Source organism: Gigantopelta aegis, chromosome 3 (genome assembly GCF_016097555.1).
Source record: "Gigantopelta aegis isolate Gae_Host chromosome 3, Gae_host_genome, whole genome shotgun sequence".
In the NCBI taxonomy this organism is placed as follows: Eukaryota; Metazoa; Mollusca; class Gastropoda; order Neomphalida; family Peltospiridae; genus Gigantopelta; species Gigantopelta aegis.
The window spans coordinates 61139040-61159903 of record NC_054701.1 but is presented as its reverse complement, the minus strand read 5'-3'; the positions used below and the strand labels follow the sequence as shown (position 1 = coordinate 61159903).

Below are 20864 nucleotides of genomic sequence, written 5' to 3'. Positions count from 1 at the left end.
AAGTTGTACACAGCAAAAAAGTTCAAGTTTTTGTTTTGTTTAACGACACCACTAGAGCAAATTGATTAATTAACCATCGGCTATTGGATGTCAAACATTTGGTAATTTCGACACGTAGTAATCAGAGGAAACCCACTATATTTTTCCTAATGCAGCAAGGGACTTTTTATATGCACTTTCCCATAGGCAGGGAAGCACATACCAGGGCCTTTGACCAGTTGTGGTGCACTGGATGGAATGAGAAAAATCCCAATCAGCTGAATGGATCCACCGAGGTGGGTCGATCTTGCGACACAAGCACCTCAAGCGAGCACTCGTCAGACTGAGCTAAATCCTGCCCCTTATATACAGCAATAACGTGTAGTGGAGGGGTGTACGTGAGTACTTGGCTTTTGTAATCGGTTATATATACACAGCTTTTGAACACCCTAGGGACCCGTTAAAATGTCCGGTTTAAGAGGTAATCGGTTTAGTAAGGTTTAGTTATTTTCTGATTTTTAAAAAAGGACTGAAAAATTTCCAGTTTTGAGGAAATTCCGGTTTACAGAGGGTCCGGTTTTGAGAGGTTTACTTCCGTCACAATACTTTCCTTGACTGTTTTCAGCTTTCTTTCATGTACTATGACACGAAGCCATGTGAAGTAAGTTTAATAAATATTTTAAGCATCTAGATACTCATTACCAGTATTTAGACAAAAGCAATGAATGAATGAATGAATGTTTAACGACACCCCAGCACGAAAAATACATCGGCTATTGGGTGTCATACTATGGTAATGCAAACAAATAAGGCGATGATCAACATCAATATAAAAATTCATGATTTAAATAAAAACTGTAAAGAACTGTGTAAAAATACAAATATCACAGATAGATACTGACCTTTTCTCAAAATTTCAATTTGTGCTGTATTGGCCATTCTCAAAGAGAATGTTACACCCCTGCACCACGGTGAGGTTACAACACGCGCAGGGGCTAGACAAAAGCAGTGCAAACAACTATTAAAATGATATACATCATGTGATTCAAGATTACACAGCCATGCATTCCAAAACAATTATAGTCGATTTTTAGAATATTACTTTTCAAGTATATTTGTATTACTAGTATTAAGATGGAATATGTTGGTCTTACACTGTGCTTTTCCCCCAAAATATACGACCGCCGTGTAGAAAACCAGCCCTCATTTAAAAAAATATGTATATTGATCAGTTAAGAAAACATTTCATGACAGTTAAAACAAAACTTTATGACAGTTAAAACAACAGTTTTTGACAAGAATTCTTATTACATATAGTAGATGCAGTAGCACCAGCATAGGAGTAGTAAAAGTAGTAGTAGTGGTGGTGGTGGTAGTAGTAGTAGTGATGGTAGTTGTAGTAGTGGTGGTGGTGGTGGTGGTGGTGGTGGTAGTAGTGGTGGTGGTGGTGGTAGTAGTAGTGGTGGTGGTGGTGGTGGTAGTAGTAGTGGTGGTGGTGGTGGTAGTAGTGGTGGTGGTGGTGGTGGTAGTAGTAGTAGTAGTAGTTGTTGTTGTTGATGGTGGTGGTAGTAGTAGTAGTTGGTGGTGGTGGTGGTGGTGGTGGTAGTAGTAGTAGTAGTAGTTGGTGTGGTGGTGGTCGTCACTATTCAGCTTAGTAGTGAAGCATCTCTATTTCAAACGTATCTCTGTCAGTCCATCTGTCCATCTTTGCTTAGTAAACGGGTACATGAGATTGGAATCAATGGGACAGAAACTGCTACTACTACTACTTCTACTACTACTACTACCACTTCTTCTACTTAATATACTGCTGCTGCTGCTACTACTACTACTACTACTATACTACTACTACTTATACTACTACTACTACTACTACTGTTGCTACTACTACCACTACTGATACTACTACTACTGCTACCACTACTACTTCTCCTACTACTACTTCTACTACTACTACTTCTACTACTTCTTATACTACCGGTATTACTTTTACTATTACCACTTTTACTACTACTACTACTGCTACCACTACTACTTCTACTACTACTACTTCTACTACTACTACTTCTACTACTTCTTATACTACCGGTATTACTTTTACTATTACCACTTTTACTACTACTACTACTACTACTACTACTAGCTGCTGCTGCTACTACTACTACTACTACTACTAGCTGCTGCTGCTACTACTACCACTAGTACTACCACTAGTACTTTTGCTTCAACAACTAGTAGTCGTATTTACATTTGTGTATTTTCTACTGCAGCGCTACATCAGAGACTGTATGCTCAGACTTTATGCTGCTAGCCCGGAAGATGCTGAAAAAGAGGTTTGTTCCATTTTTATGTACTTTTGCGACTTTTGTATCTTTAGTGAATTTGGATCGGGGGGGGGGGGGGGGGGGGGGGGGGGGGGGGTAAATTATATGGTATATTGATCAACTAGGCCGTGGGTCTTGGGACGTCACTGACGTTGACGGAGACATGACCCATGGATGCCCTACACATGAGAGCGGGGGAGTCTGGGTTCCGGGCTGGCTGGCAATAATAATACATGTATTGTAATGTTTATAAGAGTTGTACCACGTGTTATAACACCCATGTTCTTATTCATATTGGAATTCGCGGCGGTACGTTGCCTAGTGGTAAAGCGTTCGGCTGATGCGCGGTCGATATAGGATCGATCCCCGTCGGTGGCCCACATCTCGTTCCAGCCAGTACACCACGACAGGTATATCAAAGGCCGTGGTATATGCTATCCTGTCTGTGGGATGGTGCATCTAAAAGATCCTCTGCTAGTAATAGAAAACATTTTCTATTCTAAGACTATTATTATGTCAGAATTACAAAATGTTTGACATCCAATAGCCAATTATTAATGTGTTCTAGTGGTGTCGTTAAACAAAACAAACAAGCAAACTTTATTGGAATTCAGATACACACTACGCTTGTTTTATGGGTTCCGGGCTGCCAATAGTATTTTTTTACTATTAAGAGCCGTTTTTGACAACTGAAATCATAATTTACTTAGATTTTATTGTTTAGATTATCCATTTCCGTACATTCGAAGTGTTTTTGGTCATCCTGGTGTTTTTAATATCACAAAATGCATTTCTCATATTTTTGAAAACGCACGTGCGTCTGAGAAGTTACAGTTATGGAGTCAAGTTTTTAGTCTATTTTTAGAGGGTATTTCACCATTTCAAAGTCACAGACTCATGTTTCACTCAGTTGTAACTTTATCCAAATGTGTCACAGATTTGTAGATTAACTAAACTTAGTGTGCATTTTCATGGGAGCTGAAACTATTGTCTGTCACTTTAAAAGAGATTTTGCTGTAAATAAAGTAAAAAAAGGAGATATTGTATACACCTGATTCTTTCAAGTTACAATTTCATATATGTATAAACATAAATAAACAGTTCACACTTATTTAGTTATTTTAAGTCCACTAAATGTCCTAATCAGATATGAGTTATGAAAATCCCTGAAATGTAAACCTGAAAGTAAAACGAAATTGTATTAGCATTATAATAATATATACTCTTCAAAAAAAGTAGGGGAACTCTAATCAGAATTTACAATTGCCAAAATTGTAAGGTATATTAGCTGTGGGGAATGGTTGTATGATAATAGTGAATTCTTTGGGCAAACATTACAACCGGTAGTTCAGTATTACAGTAGGTTGTATGACCACCAAAGATCTTTAAGCGCGAATGCGGTCAGAAGTGAATTTGAAAGTTGACCTTTTTTTATCAGTAAATCGCAAATATAAACAAAAAAATGACTAAAACAAAACAATAACAACTGTATGATCAATAGAATGAAAAAGATTGACAGAAATAATGTTCCACAGTGATTAATGGACCTTCCTGGAAATTGTCAAAATCGAGAATGACACCCCACATGCGTGATGCATGTGCAAACTATGGAATTTATTTCGGTGTGTTGATAAACAGACCTGGACGTTCTTTCCTAGGATGGCTGTGGTCAAAACGTATGTTCGGACAATTAGTTAATATTAACATTAATATTTCATGTTTCCCTACTTTTTTTTTGAAGAGTATATTATTGCATACAACAAACATGATAATAATCAAAATGTTGCCTTTTGATCTATATCAAATATTATAAATTTGACAAAATATAATATCAATTTGAAAGCAGACTATACTAATGATATCATCGCACCTGATAGATGTAATCACAGGTGCCGTGTTTAACAATATAGTCAACCTGTATCAGTTGCAATCAAGTTGAGTAGTTTCTTTCAAATTCAGTATGTTTGGATTGAATTAGCATCAAAAGTGCCTGAACCTCTTTTGGATATAGGCACGTTAATAAAATACCCGTAACCCGTAGTATCAAAATTAAAATATTTAATTTATAAAAGGAAGCTTTTTCATATGTATTGTTATTTGTATATTGTAACAGGTCAATATAATGCTAACAGTTTTTAGGTTTTTATTCCATGGATTTTCATGAATCGAATGTAACAGCAAAAACAAATGGTCGGGTAACGTATTATTTTGATATAGAATCAATTACTTGAAATAGGTTAATATGATCTTCAGTAAAAACGAAAAAGAAAAAAACTAATTGTTTTGTTTAATGACACCTAGAGCACATTGATTTATTAATCATCAACTATGGGATGTCAAATATATGGTCATTTTGACACAGTGATAGAAAGAAACCCGCTACATTTTTCCATTAGTAACGAGGGATTTTTTATATGCACCATCCTACAGACAGGATAGCAGATACGACGGCCTTTGATATACTAATCGTGGTGCACTGGCTGGAACGAGAAATAACCCAATGGGCCCACCGACGAGGATCGATACTAGACCGACCGCACATCAGGTGTGCGCTTTACCACTGGGCTACGCCACCCCCCCCCCCCCCCCCCCCCCCATATCTTGAGTACTTCATTATACCTGCCCACACAACCGAATGTTATATTGTTATAGAGGGTCGTTTGTCTTGACGGTTCGTCCTTATGGCCATTAGGTGTCCAAAGACACATTTCCAATCCATGTGCTTCTCATTTTCAGAAAGAGACGGGACGTAGCACAGTGGTAAAGCAGTGCACTCGCCTGATGTGCGGTCGGTCTGGGATCGATCCCCGTAGGTGGGCCCATTCGGCTATTTTTCGTTCCACCCAGTGCACCACGACTGATATATCAAAGGCTGTGGTATATGCTTTCCTGACTGAGGGATGGTGCGTATAAAAGAGTCTTTGCTACCAATGGACAAATGTAGCGGGATTCCTCTCTAAGACGATATATTCCAAATGTTTGAAATCCAATTGCCGATGATTAATCAATGTGCTCTAGTGGTGTCGTTAATTTTAATTTAACTTTAATTTTCAGAGACTAGCTACCAGTGTGGCTGAACATCACATCAAAAGGTGTATGGAGGAAAATTATGAAAGATTTCTGAAGTGGAAGGATTTGAACGAGTCGTTATCTTTACGGCACCCTACATTAATAGGGAAACAATGTTTGTGTGAGATGATAGAACAAGAACTGTGGCCACAACAACCATGTCTACTTAACCAGCGTGCGGCATAACGCCAGTGGAATTACTTCACAAAACTCTGCTTTCTGTAGTCTGTACTGTATTTTACAATGTCAACGTTTTGCACTGGCGTTGTTGGGGGGGGGGGGGGGGACTATTGGGAGGTGGGCACTACCCCCTCCCCCCCTCCTCCAATCACATATATTTCCCCTCACCACCTTTTATATTTACATATTTACCTGAATCCCAATAACATGACTCATAGACAGTATAGTCTCTCCTCCCCCCCCCCTCCCCCCCCCCCCCCCCCACCCCGCTATAAAATCGTTGGCCCAGTTGTTCAAAGCATAGTTAAATTAACCTTAGGTTAGTCATAATATTTTTCTTTTAATTATTTTTATTTTTACAAATACAAAATAAGCTTTAATTTTGACCATGTATGGATATCCTTGGTTGTTCTAAATCAAGTTTCAACATAATGTTTTGAATTGTTATTTGTATTGATTCAGTCCTTTGTTTTGAACATGTTCGTTAACCAGTCCGTTATCCAGTGGTTAATGACTCAGTTACAAATGCATCGTAAGTGGGTAAGATGCCTGTGGGTCATTCTACAGAAAGTGTCACTTTTATGTCTCTGCAAAATTTCTTTTTTATTTATATATAGAAAACTAAATTTGTTGTCTGTAACGATACCTTATTAATAATATCATCCTGTCATAGCATTTTTTCTCTCTGGTAATCAGCTTTGATAGAGATTTTATTCGAGATTAGTGTAAAATGTCATTGGTGTCACCTGTCCTAAGCACAACACTATACATAACATGGACTGTTAAAATATATAACACAAGACATAACACTGAATACCTTTAATGAAATACGTACTGATGGCTGACTGACTTACTCACTAAAGAAGGAATCTTGTAAATATTTTCCGTATTCAAAAGATGGTGGGCAATATAAGCTTGTCCCTTATTTGTCAAAAACATCAGACATATGAACAGCTGTGAATAGTTTTCTTTAAATGCCATGAATGTGTTGTCAAAATATAAAAGTAGGTTTATTCACTGTCATTGATTGTACGATCGTATTTATGTAATGATTAATAATTTTAAGAAACTTTTTGTATGTTATTGTAGACATCGTATGTCTGCTACAACATGCACTTTTTCAGTTTTCTGGACTGTTTCTTTAGAGAACACGAATTAATTATGCACTTATTTGTCATTGGTGTTACCAGGTACTGAGTAACACCAATGACCATTTGTAACACCAATGACAATGAGTTTGAATAAGATGCCGTTTTCCTCGCTTTGCATATTTTTTAAGATGATTTGAAAATTAAACGGATCATAGTTGCATAATGGCACTTTGGGTAAAATAAATGTTTTGCTGGAATGTAAAGAGTATATCTTCAAAAGTAAAGTAAAGTTTGTTTTATTTAACGACGCCACTAGAGCACATTGGTTTTTTATCTTATCATCGGCTATTGGACGTCAAACATATCGTCATTCTGACACTGTTTTTTAGAGGAAACCCGCTGTCGCCACATAGGCTACTGTTTTATGACAGGCAGCAAGGGATCTTTTATTTGCGCTTCCCACAGGCAGGATAGCACAAACCATGGCCTTTGTTGAACCAGTTATGGATCACTGGTCGGTGCAAGTGGTTTACACCTACCCATTGACCCTTGCGGAGCACTCACCCATGCCTCGATTGGGATCCGAACCCAGTACCTACCAGCCTGTAGACCGATGGCCTAACCACGACGCCACCGAGGCCGGTAGTATATTTTCAACGTCCCTAACTGCGTTATGCTTGGTTCGCGCAATTAACATCCGATTTGTGGTCGTCTGCTTGTCGTTCATTTGTGAGGTTTTTCTTCACAGTTAGTGAAGATTTCCGTTAACAATAAAGTTCAGACAAGTAAGTATGTAAATACAAAACTTTACAAACCCCTAAAACCATTAAGCTTAGGCTACTATAGTCCGTCCCATCCTTCTACAATTTAAGTGGGGTTTTTTTGTTTTGTGTTTTTGTTAATAATTCCAGTTTGGTTTGACATAAGAAGACAAGCAAAAGTGTTTTGGAAATAAAAATTAAATACCGGTACTATTTTTGTGTCCAATTTATAAAACAATCAGCTCAGAAATAAATAGCATGTAGTAAATTTCATAGTATGAAAAAGGCGTTCGCTGTGGAACCGTTGGTAAAACACGGACCGGACCGGAACGCTGGACAAACTGATTTTTTCCTCTTTTTAATTTTTTTTTAAAACAAAGTGTTCGTCCATTGTGCATAGTTCAGAAATATATATTTTAGCATGTAGTTATTTAAACAATTGAAAATGTCGAACGGCGCATGCGTGAACTTTTTTTTTTTCCAAATGCTAAACGCAGTTAGAAACTACTAACCTTTCCTGTTTAAGAGGTTAACTTTATCATAAAGAAAAGTTAAAATCATACCGAAAATGTATTACCAAGTTGTAGTCAAATAACGGAAAATTACATTACGTATGTTTTTATTTCCAATAAAGGCTATTGAATATCGTGCATTAAAATGGCTTTTTAGTTAAAAAGAAATCGTTAACTCTTTTGAATAATGACGCAGTTCTTATGATTTATTTCTGGAATAGTGACATAATTTGTTTGATTTGCTGTATAGTGTATGTACTGAAAACATTAGAAGGCGTTCTCGTTTTCTGAAAATATTTGGAACATTTAACGTAGAGTTTTGCAGCGCTTGCGTAAAAGCAAAAGTAGGAGTACAACATTTTACTCGTTATTGGGAATACAAGTATACTGTAAAATAGATTTTAATTTTAATATAAACACGAAAATAACAACATAAATGAATTAATGAATAAATCTTTAATTTAATATTTAAACAAAATTAAAATTCTGTATCTTAATTTAGTATATTTTCTAAACTCTGACTGGCCGTATTTTATCAATACAGAAACACACAATTATTCTAATAGGTCTTTAATAGTTGTAGGCTAAAGAAGAAAAAACAGAAGAAAACAACATTTAAGGAAATTTTAATTACATAATTACATAAAACAAGTAGTGTAGTGGTAGTCTCATGAATAATAGTATTTTCAGGATACAGTCTTGAATGTCATTGGTGTTACACATGGTCATTGGTGTTACTTGTTTTGTCATTGGTGTTACTTGTTTTGTCATTGGTGTTACGCAAGAATATTTTACCTGTCATTTCTCAAGAAACTTTATTTTTGAAATTTAAATTGTTTATTTAGGAAAGCATACCTTCTACCTTTATGACTTTGATGAAATTTATTTTCAAGGACTCCATATTTTTAAATAATTAAAACTGTCACATACAGAATACCCGTGTGGAAAGGCACAATTACACCATTGGATAGTTTTTAATTCTAAAGTTATTCCAAGTTATATCTTATTAGGGACACCCAAATAACACATCCATGTGCCCTTGATTACTATAAACCAATTGGATCACACTGCTGAACTACCCCACTTGTCCGGTATCACCAATGACGCAATGAACTTGTTCATATAGTAACATGTGTCTGCACGTGCAGGCCGATTACAGTTCTGAGTGGTCAGATATAATTTTATGTTTCTTTGTTCATCTAGTTTCCAAAAGTTAACAATAAATATTTATATCTTTTAATTGTTTTATCTTGAATTTGTATTTTGAAAAGTGACGCTTTCTGTAGAATGACCCCTGTACGATGTGTGTTTTTTGACGATATCCTACGAATATCCTACGGGCATCAATGACATCCTGCGGACATCGTTGAGATATTGGCCGGTTTTTGGGCATCGTAGGGTCATCGGAAACTTGTAATGCGGAATTATAATTTTTTGAAGATCGTACGATTTTTAAAATCAGAAACCCACCGCATACATATCGTAGGGGCACCTTGCGGCCTTGAGGTGACCTTGCGGTATCTGGAGACATCGCAGGGAGGTTACACGATGCCCCTACGATGTCGAGACAACGTACGGGCATCGTACGGTGGCCGTAAGGTCAACTTACAATGCCCTTACGATGTTCTTAAGATTTGATGGCCCCAAAAAATGTGTCAGCCCATAGTGTCCCCGTATACACACCGTACCTAATGTGACCATGGCAAAGATTTTGGGGAGAACCCTACGATTCTTTCCCCGATGTCGCGGACGCCAGGACGCCGTACGGTTACCACACACACACACACACACCGCACAGCGACCGGTGCATTTGTGACAGGCATAAGCGAACGTTTGAACAACTGGCTTCTGACTTTTTCTCCTGTGACTCGCTATTCGTTGATATCCTTCAGACGTGTAGGACATAATCAAATTAACTATTACTGGAATGAAGAAAGAAACTTTGTATGCCATTAAATGTTCTTTGGTCTGCGTTGTTCACCAACGAGTTACAGATTCTATGGAAAACAACATCCAAATTATACGCGAGCGCACTCCTTCCTGAACACACACGCACATGTATTCAGTGGCGTTGTCACGGGGATCCTATAATACCCGTAACTGAATAAAACACGATTATCCAAATATCTCTTCTAACTGTATATCTATTAGATCTCTCTGTATCGGGCAGTCTAATATCCGAGTGGCTCGGCTCTAGGTATAATCAGAGATAAGATCTTATATAAATATATATATATATATATATATATATATATATATATATATATATATATATATATATATATATATATGTGGTGTATATAGCACGTTTAGTTCACTAGAAAACACAAGTCCCTGGTATATAATAAAATATATAAGAACAAAAACAGAAATCAAGAACGTCTAAACATTATCACAACATTCAACTTCGGGACAGGGCATCAGTGATTACATTGGATGTGCCCTTGATATGTTCAATGGTAATTGGGAATTCCTGCAGAAGAAGACTCCATCTTTCATTCTGTGAATGAAGTAAGCGGATTATGATCAGTAAAGACAACCACTTGATGCAATGCCGATTTCACGTAGATCTGAAAATGCTTCAGAGCTTGTACCATGGCCAAAGCTTCCTTCTCTGTAGTGGAATAGTTCACCTGGTGTTTGTCAAACGTTTTGGAGAAGAAACTTACAGGATGGTCCAGTCCATTTTCGTCTTCTTGGAACAGCACGGCTTCAGCTCCCACGTCACTGGCATCCACAGCCAGCTTGAAAGGCATTCGGTAGTCTGGTGCTGCCATCACGGGAGACGAGGAGAGCATCTGCTTAAGACGGTTGAATGACTTCTCGCATTCATCTGACCACTGGAACTTCGTTTTCTTCTTTAGCAGCAATGTGATGGGGGCAGCTACTGTCTTAAATTTAGCACAGAAACGACGATAATAACCGGCCATACCAAGAAACCGGCGAACTTCACTACAGTTGGTCGGTGCAGGATACTGGCTGATGCTTAGTGTCTTGGCCTGCAGTGGCGCCACGCAACCATGTCCGACAGTATGACCTAAGTAGGTCACTGAAGCTTTTACGAATTCACATTTACCCAGGTTCACAGTCAAGTTAGCTTTCTGTAGGCGACTGAATATTTGTTGTAAACCGGTTAAATGTTCATCCCAAGTGTCAGTGGCTAACACCACATCGTCCAGATACACATCGTCTGATAACACATGGTTCATCATCCTTTGAAAGGCAGCAGGGGCAGTCTTCAAACCAAACGGCATCACTTGAAATTGGAAGAGGCCGTCAGGTGTGATGATCGCCAGAATGTCCTTAGCTTTCTCCGTTAACGGAATGGCATAAAAACCCTTCAATAGGTCCAATTTGGTGATGTATTGAGCGTGTCCAACTCTGTCGATGCAATCGTCAAGGCAGGGTAGAGGGTAGGCATCTGCCTTGATGAGTTGATTCACGCGACGTAGGTCAGCACACACCCGAAAACTGTTATCTCCCTTTTGAATTAGTATAACAGGTGATACCCACTGACTGTTTGAATGTTCCAGAATGTCATGTTCTAACATGTAATATATCTCCCTTTTCAGTGCTGCACGTTTTACAGGGTTTATTCGATAGGCATGCTGTCGAATCGGTGTAGCGTTGGGTTCCAAGCGCACATCCTGGATTAAGGTATTGGTAACTGTTGGAAAGTCCTGACAAATGGAAACATTGTCTTGTATCGACGTAGTCAACTTTGCTCGCTGGGTGCTGTCAAGGTGCTGTAAATAAGAACTCAAGTCTGCTAGAATCTGGCTGTTGGTTAACTTGATCTCTGCAGTCTTGACGTCATCACAGGAAATTGAGTGACTCTCAATCTGGACAGGTAACACTGGAACTATCGGCAGTCTGTCAAAATAACCTTTTAGCAAATTGATGTGACAATACCTACTTTTCCTAACCCTATCAGGAGTGTTTATCACATACCCTGTCTCATTAACCCGTCTGTGCACAACATAGGGACCGAAATACCTGTTCTGTAATGAACCCCGTTTAATGGGAAGGTACAGCAGCACTTTATCCCCTGGTTTAAATTCCCGACTCCTAGCCTTCCTATCAAACACTGATTTTATTTTGATCTGAGCATAGCTCAGATGCTTCCTAGCCAGTTCTGTCGCCTGCCACAACCTATCTCTAACTCTCCCTACATAAATCAACAGGTTTTCGGCATTATCCTTGTCTAACCAACTATCTTTTACCAATTTGAGAGGGCCTCAGGCTGAATGCCCATAGACCAACTCAAATGGGGTGAATCCTAAAGTTTCTTGCTTCGCATCCCGTGCTGCGAACAACACGAAAGGGATTGACTGGTCCCAGTCAGTAACATTGTCGAAACAATGGTAGCGGAGCATACTTTTCATGCTCTGGTGGAAACGTTCTATTGCGCCCTGGCTCTCAGGGTGGAATGCAGCAGAACGAATCTGTCGTATATCTAACATAGACAGTACTTGCTGGATCAGCTTGCTCATGAAGTTCGTACCCCGGGCGCTTTGAATTTCACCTGGTAAACCCGTATACGTGAAGTATTTAAGCAGCGCACTAGCTACAACAGATCCAGTAACCTTCCTTAAGGGAATCGCCTCAGGAAAACACGTAGTTAAGCACATAATTGTTAATAAGAATTGGTTGCCTGAACGCGTTTTCGATAATGGTCCCACGACATCTATCAATACTTTTGAAAAGGCTTCCCCAACTATCGGTACCTTTTGCAGGGGATAGGGAGGAATTAGCTGATTTGGTTTCCCCACAACCTGACACACATGACATGACATACAATGCTTACTGACATCTGCAAACATTCCCTTCCAATAAAACTCTGAGGCAAGTTTACTATGAGTCTTATTCCGCCCTAAGTGGCCAGCAAACATGTCCTCATGTGCTAACAATAACAATGACGGACGGTACTTAGAGGGCACCACAATTCTACATTTTGTCACACATTCCTCACTATCAGGCACAACCTTCTCCACACTCTTATTCATTAATACTCCCTTGTCCATATAATAACCTGACATCTGATCCTCCATCTCACCCTCAGTTAACAATGTAGTGCGAGCTGCAAACAAATTTGGATCAGCCCTCTGCTCTAGGATTAACTCTTGTTTATTACAAGGTAAGTCCCCTCTATCAAACACAACTGGTTCATTTCCCCTCTGAGGGAGGTTAACAGGTTCCACCACATTTAGTTCGTCAGTTGACTTATCTACCATTTTACTGATAACCTCATCCACTCCAATTTCATGGCTCACACACGTATCAGACAGATCACAATTTTCCTCTGGGTCTCGTGCTACCCTTCTGGCCATAGCCCTAGTCATTACACACGCAGGATATCTAATCTCATCAACCTTACACTCTTCTATTGGTAAAGGGCTGTCTTCAATTAACAATTTGTCACCTTGCGGCTGGCAACGCTGACTAGTCAAATCGTTACCCAACAAAACTCCTATGTTTTCAAAAGGCAAGTCCTTCACAACACCCATAACGACTGGTCCCGTCACAAACTTCGAACATAAGAAAACGTTATGTAACCGGACAACCATATTTTCCCCAGTAACCGAGGTTAAGGCCAAACTACGTCCTGTATCTGAATTCTCAATACCAGCTAAACAATCTGACGTTATAAGAGACTGGCTACACCCTGTATCTCGATAGATTGATATTGCCTTAGGACTCAACTCTTGTTTTACATCACAAACCATACCAGTGGACACATACGGGTTTACTTTCTCTGCCATGGGACTAACCATTAACTCTCTCACTAAACCGACCACTTGCGCATTATCGCGTTTCCTTTTAAAACAGTCCCCGACAAGATGGTTATCCTTTTTACAGTAACTGCAATGTGGACGAAAAGTTCGTGCATTGGCTGATAATGCAGGTTTATCCTTACTTTGCCCACCAGGTGCATTCCTTGCCTGACTAGCTGACAAACTAGATGACTCTCCCCGATAGTTACTTTCCCGGGGAAAACCTGGCTGAAATTTCTTCTTATCATCTATCATCCTGTTGTATAGAGCTACCCTGTACTGCCTGAGCTTTGTGTATCAACACGTAATCATCTGCCGCTATGCCTGCCTCCTCTATTTTTTTGATATCACGATCCTCTAAATGAATTCGTAAGCTAACTGGTAATCCATTTTTAATGTCCTGTAAGATCAACAATTCCCGTAACTCGGTATATGACCCTGCCTGATGAGAAACCACCCATTTATCAAACATCCCTGCCTTCTTAGCCACGAACTCACTATAAGACTGACCATGCGTTTTCTTCAACTCGCTATACCGTAAACGATTCCTAAGGTCGTAACTCATAAGCCCTCAACACTGCAGACTTAACTAGGTCGTACTGACTTGCTCGCTCATCACTCATTGAATTATAAGCTACGCTAGCCTTCCCCTTAAACTTAGACACGGCTAACAATGTCCACTTAGACTGCGGCCAATTTAGCTGCTTAGCGGCCCATTCAAAAAGTTGGAAGAACATATCTACCTCCTGGTCGTCAAATACAGGCACTGATCTATAAGCCTCCGACATGTTAAACCCATTTCCTGCCTCTCGTCTAACCTCTTCAGCATTCAACTTTAACTCATGTTCCACTTTTAATTTTGCTAACTGGAATTCTCTATCCCTATATCTATCTTCTTTTTCTTTATCTCTATCTTCTTTTTCTCTCTCTCTCTCTCTCTCTCTCTCTCTCTCTCTCTCTCTCTCTCTCTCTCTCTCTCTCTCTCTCTCTCTCTCTCTATCTTTCTCTCTCTTCTCTACCCCTTCTCTTTCTCTATCCTTCTCTTCTCTTTCTCTCTCTCTCTCTCTCTCTCTCTCTCTCTCTCTCTCTCTCTCTCTCTCTCTCTCTCTCTCTCTCCTCTCTCTCTCTCTCTCTATCTAATGTACGTTCTTCTTTTTTCGTACTCTCTCTATCTTTCTTCTCTCCTAACTGTTCCACACTCTACATCTCAAACTCATTTATCTCTATCTCTGGAACAATCTCACTTTCTTCCATAACAGGACTATCACCAAAAACTTCCTGGATAATAATTGTCTTTATATCACCTAATGTTTTAGCTGATGTTAAATCAATTTCTCGCTCACTCGCGATTTCAACTAATTCGGCCTTACGCGCTTGCTTAATCTCCACTACACTGAGCGTAGGCCTATCCAGCAAATTCTCATCCAAGTTTAGGTATGACGCACTTTTTCTTCTAGTGAACAACGTTGCTACTTCTAGTTAATTTGTAAAAATAATTTATAAAGCCCCCATTTACAAACAATACTTTTTAAATATGCATGTCCCGTTTCAGATCCGGGACGAGCACCCCAATTTTTATTCCTGTCACGGGGAACCTATAATACCCGTAACTGAATAAAACACGATTATCCAAATATCTCTTCTAACTGTATATCTATTAGATCTCTCTGTATCGGGCAGTCTAATACCCGAGTGGCTCGGCTCTAGGTATAATCAGAGATAAGATTTATATCAGAGATATAGATATATATATATATATATATATATATATATATATATATATATATATATATATTATACGTATATATATATATATATTAGCACTAGTTCACTAGAAAACACACCAAAACACAATACACTTTGGAATCTATTAACACTAGGCTGACAAATGTACTTGCCGCAGTAGTTAATCAACAACAGCAATATAATAACAACCCAGAGCTAATCACTTAATTAGGTAATCACTAGGTGTCTAGTTTACACAATATTCTAATCACTTCACCGTGATACAACACACACACACGTGTGATAATTGAGAAACGCTGCCAGGGGAACTTAATTAATAAAGGAATTACAACTCTATTCCTAACTGGTTAATTTTTAATTAACCCTTAAATACTCATTCAGTAACCTTGTAATACAGAATTAATACTGGTACCTATCACAATAAAGACTAACCTACAGTTTACCTAGGTCCTCTAGGATGACTGGCTAAGCTTTAATATTTTAGAACACTGAAGCCTACAATTTACTTCGTCAGATTACCGGAGACACTGTCTAAATAATATTGGTATAATACAGTATTAAATATTTAAAGTCACATCAATCACATCAAGGTTATACAACAGAGCAGAAATATATATTTACCAAGTCCGGACTGAACTTATATAGTTCGTTCAGTGGACGACGTCCGTTCCCCTGGATACTTCCAATGTTTCTCGTCGATATCTCTAAAATCCTATCTATTTATTAAAAATCTCAGAGACAGCGAATATCGCCTGGGGGCACAACGCAGTACCTCACCTATCATGTGATATTGCCACAACTCCCAGAGACGGTATTTTTTCTTAGATGGCCAGACTTACTGTCGCCAGTTCGCTAGAAATACTCCGGTCGTAAACCGCACTACCGGAGGTATTACGTAACTACTGGCCACATGGCCTCCACACCTGGTGCATAAGTGCATATTGGGAATGCAGGACTACCACCGTCGCGCGGGGGTATTACGTAACCAAGCTGCACACGGCCCTCTAAACCAATTAACATCGCCATAGGCGAAAACATAAGAGCATGTTCCGTCATAGGCGTATTCAGGAAGCCGAACGCTCGCGAGCATATTGACTGGTTCTGTCGTCTTCTATCATGTCACATTCAGTCTAGCGACGACCGCGATGGCGCGCCCTCTTGACCGCGCGCCTCTGTTTTGATGGGGTAGATTATTGTGTCTACTTTCTTTAATTGTTGTTCTGTCTACTTTCTTTATTTGTTGTTTTGTCTACTTTCTTTATTTGTTGTTCTGTCTACTTTCTTTATTGTTCTGTCTACTTCCTTTATTTGTTGTTCTGACTACTTTCTTTATTTGTTGTTCTGTCAACTTTCTTTATTTGTTGTTCTGTCTACTTTCTTTATTTGTTGTTCTGACTACTTTATTTGTTGTTCTGTCTACTTTCTTTATTTGTTGTTCTGTCTACTTTCTTTATTTGTTGTTCTGACTACTACGACTGTACATTTGGTATTACTCCTATATACCTCATTATGTATATATACTACTTTGCATGCAAGTAATATAAAGAAAGTATAAGATATTTAACGAGCTTTCATTTCGTATCATGTTTATGTTCCGAGTGAAATAATTTTCAATTGTCACGAGCTTTAGCGAGTGACATTGAAATTATTTCACGAGGGACATAAACATGATACGAAATGATAGCGAGTTTAATATCCTATTTATTACCGATAATCGATCTTAATTTATATCACTCATCTCGTTTCGTTGACGTTCCTGTAAGGCTGTAGTACGCCAATCGATGACGTCCTACTTGGCATTCTAGTAGGACGTATCACTTCGATATGTACCAAGATATTTTTAACCATATGCCCCCCCTCCCGAAAAAAATCCGGAAAACATTATAGAAACTTAAAGAAAATTATCTTCTTAACTGGTTAAGGAGTTTTAGACTATTAACTACTCATTTGCCCCCCCCCCCCCCCCCCCCCCCCCCCCCCCCCCCCCCCCCCCCCCCCCCCAAACAAAAAATCCTAGCTACAGCCCTGGTATTAGTACATTCTTGTCTTAGCAATCCCTGTAGATTTTGCTAAAATGTTTGTATTAATGGACAGAACCAAAATAAATGAATAAGAGTTTCTGGAACAGATTTACAGAATGAACATTTGTCATGTGGTTGAATTTTTATTTTACAGATAAATATATTTGTAGACAGTATTCGGTGTTCCAGCTATATTGTAACCACTAGAAATTCGTGTCCTTAGTTATTTTGTGTTAAAGACTATATGTTTTTTTGCCAATAAAACGAATTTGTAAGAAACAGTTCGTTAACCGATTTCTTTTGGGAGATTGGTTTGCAGTTGTTTTTTGAAAGGATGTTATAGATTCTCTGACTTTTCAAGAAAGGTCCTTCAACAATCAAGATTGACTTAAGTAATTTCTCAAGTACATTTGTATTTTGAGTTTGTTTTAACAATGGGTATTGGTATGGGTAGCAAGTCATTCTTTATGATCAGCAAAGTATTCACTTCCAGGCCGGCTTTGTATGCTGAAAATAGTCTGTGTAAAATGTCTTATTCAACTCACGGATTGTGATTGATTGTACTATATTGCAGTTTGGCGCTTTTGCCACATAAACATACATGAAGGATTTCATGTAGCAACCGATGAGCATCTGCATGATAGACGGTGCACCATCAATTGTAGTTAATGTGAATATACAAGTGTATCTATAAAACCATGGCAACATGTACCAATACGAGTACAGATACAGATCCCAGTAATCGCGAAGCACTGTCCTTGAATATCTATAAAACCATGGCAACATGTACCAATACGAGTACAGATACAGATCCCAGTAATCGCGAAGCACTGCCCTTGTATATCTATAAAACCATGGCAACATGTACCAATACGAGTACAGATACAGATCCCAGTAATCGCGAAGCACTGCCCTTGTATATCTATAAAACCATGGCAACATGTACCAATACGAGTACAGATACAGAACCCAGTAATCGCGAAGCACTGCCCTTGTATATCTATAAAACCATGGCAACATGTACCAATACGAGTACAGATACAGATACAGATCCCAGTAATCGCGAAGTACTGCCCTTGTATATCTATAAAATCATGGCAGCATGTCATGTCACTGCCAGGTCTGGCATGATTTCATAATTTTGCTGATCCAGTTTAGGAGGTTGGATATAAACAAGTCCTCAAAACATAAGCATCGGGAGTGGCCGGTAACTGGGGGGAGGGGGAGTCAAACTGGAGGGATCAGTTATAAAATGTGTGGTTGTGTTTTTAATTGTTACATAATTATACACAAAATATGTACACATATAATTGGTATAAAACATTACAGATTGTGATTGTCTATAATCAACTCTGGCCGTACTAAAATAGTTTTTAATAACGGAGAATTGTGATCATGATGGGGGAGGGGGGGGGGGGGGGGGGGGGCAACGCATACCCTGACCTATCCAGGCCTATGCAAAATAAAGGTCTAAAATATCAATCCTCTGATGTTAGCTTCAGGTCGTCAACATTTTCATCATCTATAAATAAACATTTCTTTCTTTCTTTCTTTCGTTCATGAACTTTATCTGTTGCATTGTTTTTTATCTTGATGTTGATCATCACATTCTTTGTGCATTTACCATAGTTTGACACCCAGTAGCCGATGTATTTCTCGTGCGGGGTGTCGTTAAACATCTATTTTATTCTGTCTCATGAGAACAGGCGACGCAGGTTCGAAGCCACCCAGTATACATGAAGTTCAAGAAAATACATAGTGTTTTTTTATCATCTGTGTTGTTTTGTTTTAGTTTTTGTGTTGTTGTTTATTTTAAAGAAGAAAAGTGTATTACCCCAGAAACAAATATGATAGTGTCAGGGATGGGGCCCTGATACAACTACCGTACAGTCGTGTTATGACACATTATTGTATACAATATGTATAATATATATATATATATATATATATATATATGGTAATTATAGCATATTACAAAAGTACCGTACTAACATAATGCATATATGAAGCCATAACATTGTGATATATGAGGTTAACAGAGAAAACTGGAACTAAAAGAAAAGGAGTTAAAGAACGGAAGAGAGAGAGAGAGAGAGAGAGAGAGAGAGAGAGAGAGAGAGAGAGAGAGAGAGAGAGAGAGAGAGAGAGAGAGAGAGCAAAACAGAATAAATTTGGAGATGGACTTTAGTGCAGTTTGTGTTGTGTTAAATACATCTAAAACAATATATAGGTATTCCTTGTTTCTAGGAACTGGGACCAATATTCATAATATTTTTCATACAGTATATATTGTTCAATATGTATCTTGTTTTTAAAAAAATTAAAAGACTACATACCTTAGGTTCCTATTTTTGCATTTTACTTATAATAGTATAATATTTTACATTAATAATGAGCCAATTAACAAATGCTATTATGGAGGGGTTTTTTGTTGTTTATTTTTTACTATCTGTTTATTCAAACAAAACTATTCACATTCATCTAGTGGTTATAGTATCTACATTTTTTTAATCGCATGAATATTATGCTAAACGGTTTTGCAATTATTTCATGTCACTGAATTTGTTAGTATTACATACCAGGGCCCAGTTGTTTAAACTAAACTTAAACTAACCCTGGGTTATTTTCCTTTTTGGCATAAATAAAAAATTAACTTTAGATTTGATTATGTGTGGATACCAATGGCTGTGCTAAATCACGTTTCAACATATGTTTTCAATTATTGTTTGTATCGATTCAGTCATTGGTTTTGAAAATGTCTGTTAACCTCTGCTTAAGCTAATTAAATTGGCCCCAGAACATTAATCTGCATTAAACATTAAACTACACGACCAGGTCCAATCAGAATGGAGTATACTGCCTTGTGGGCTCCCGTGGGATTTTTTTTAAGAAAGCAAACGACCATCATAAACAATAATAATAATAATAATAATAATAATAATCTTTATTTAAAGGTTACACAAATAGTAGTGCACTAATCTCCCTTGTGGCCTTCTGTCTATTAAGCATTAAAAATTATTACTCTACATATAATGAAATAAACAATGTAATAGCAAAACACAACATAATTATCCTTCATTAAATGCATCGAAACTCTTAAGGTAAATACCCATGATGCATACATAATTAATACAATTGTTTTTACATATACAAACCAATGTTATCACAACTTTGTATAATCATAAATAAATAGAACTTAAACGTACAGACTCCTGAGTAAAGATTTTACTAAATATTTCCAAGAGCCAGTGTTATGAATTTTTTATGTTGTTTTTTAAATCAAGTTAAGGATACACTTTTTAAAATAGAATCAGTGATTGTATTCCATGTTTCAACACCGGAATATCTGAAAGAGTGTTTATATCAGTTTGTTACACCTCAAAGATGAAGCAAGTTGTTGGTGCCAG

General features: G+C 38.1%; 1 protein-coding gene across 1 annotated transcript in view; it reads right to left on the bottom strand.

Moving 5' to 3' along the window:
- LOC121368376 (extensin-like) overlaps positions 1-20864 on the bottom strand; it is a 37800-nt gene that overhangs the window by 10860 nt on the left and 6076 nt on the right. The gene's annotated exons all lie outside the window — the stretch shown is intronic.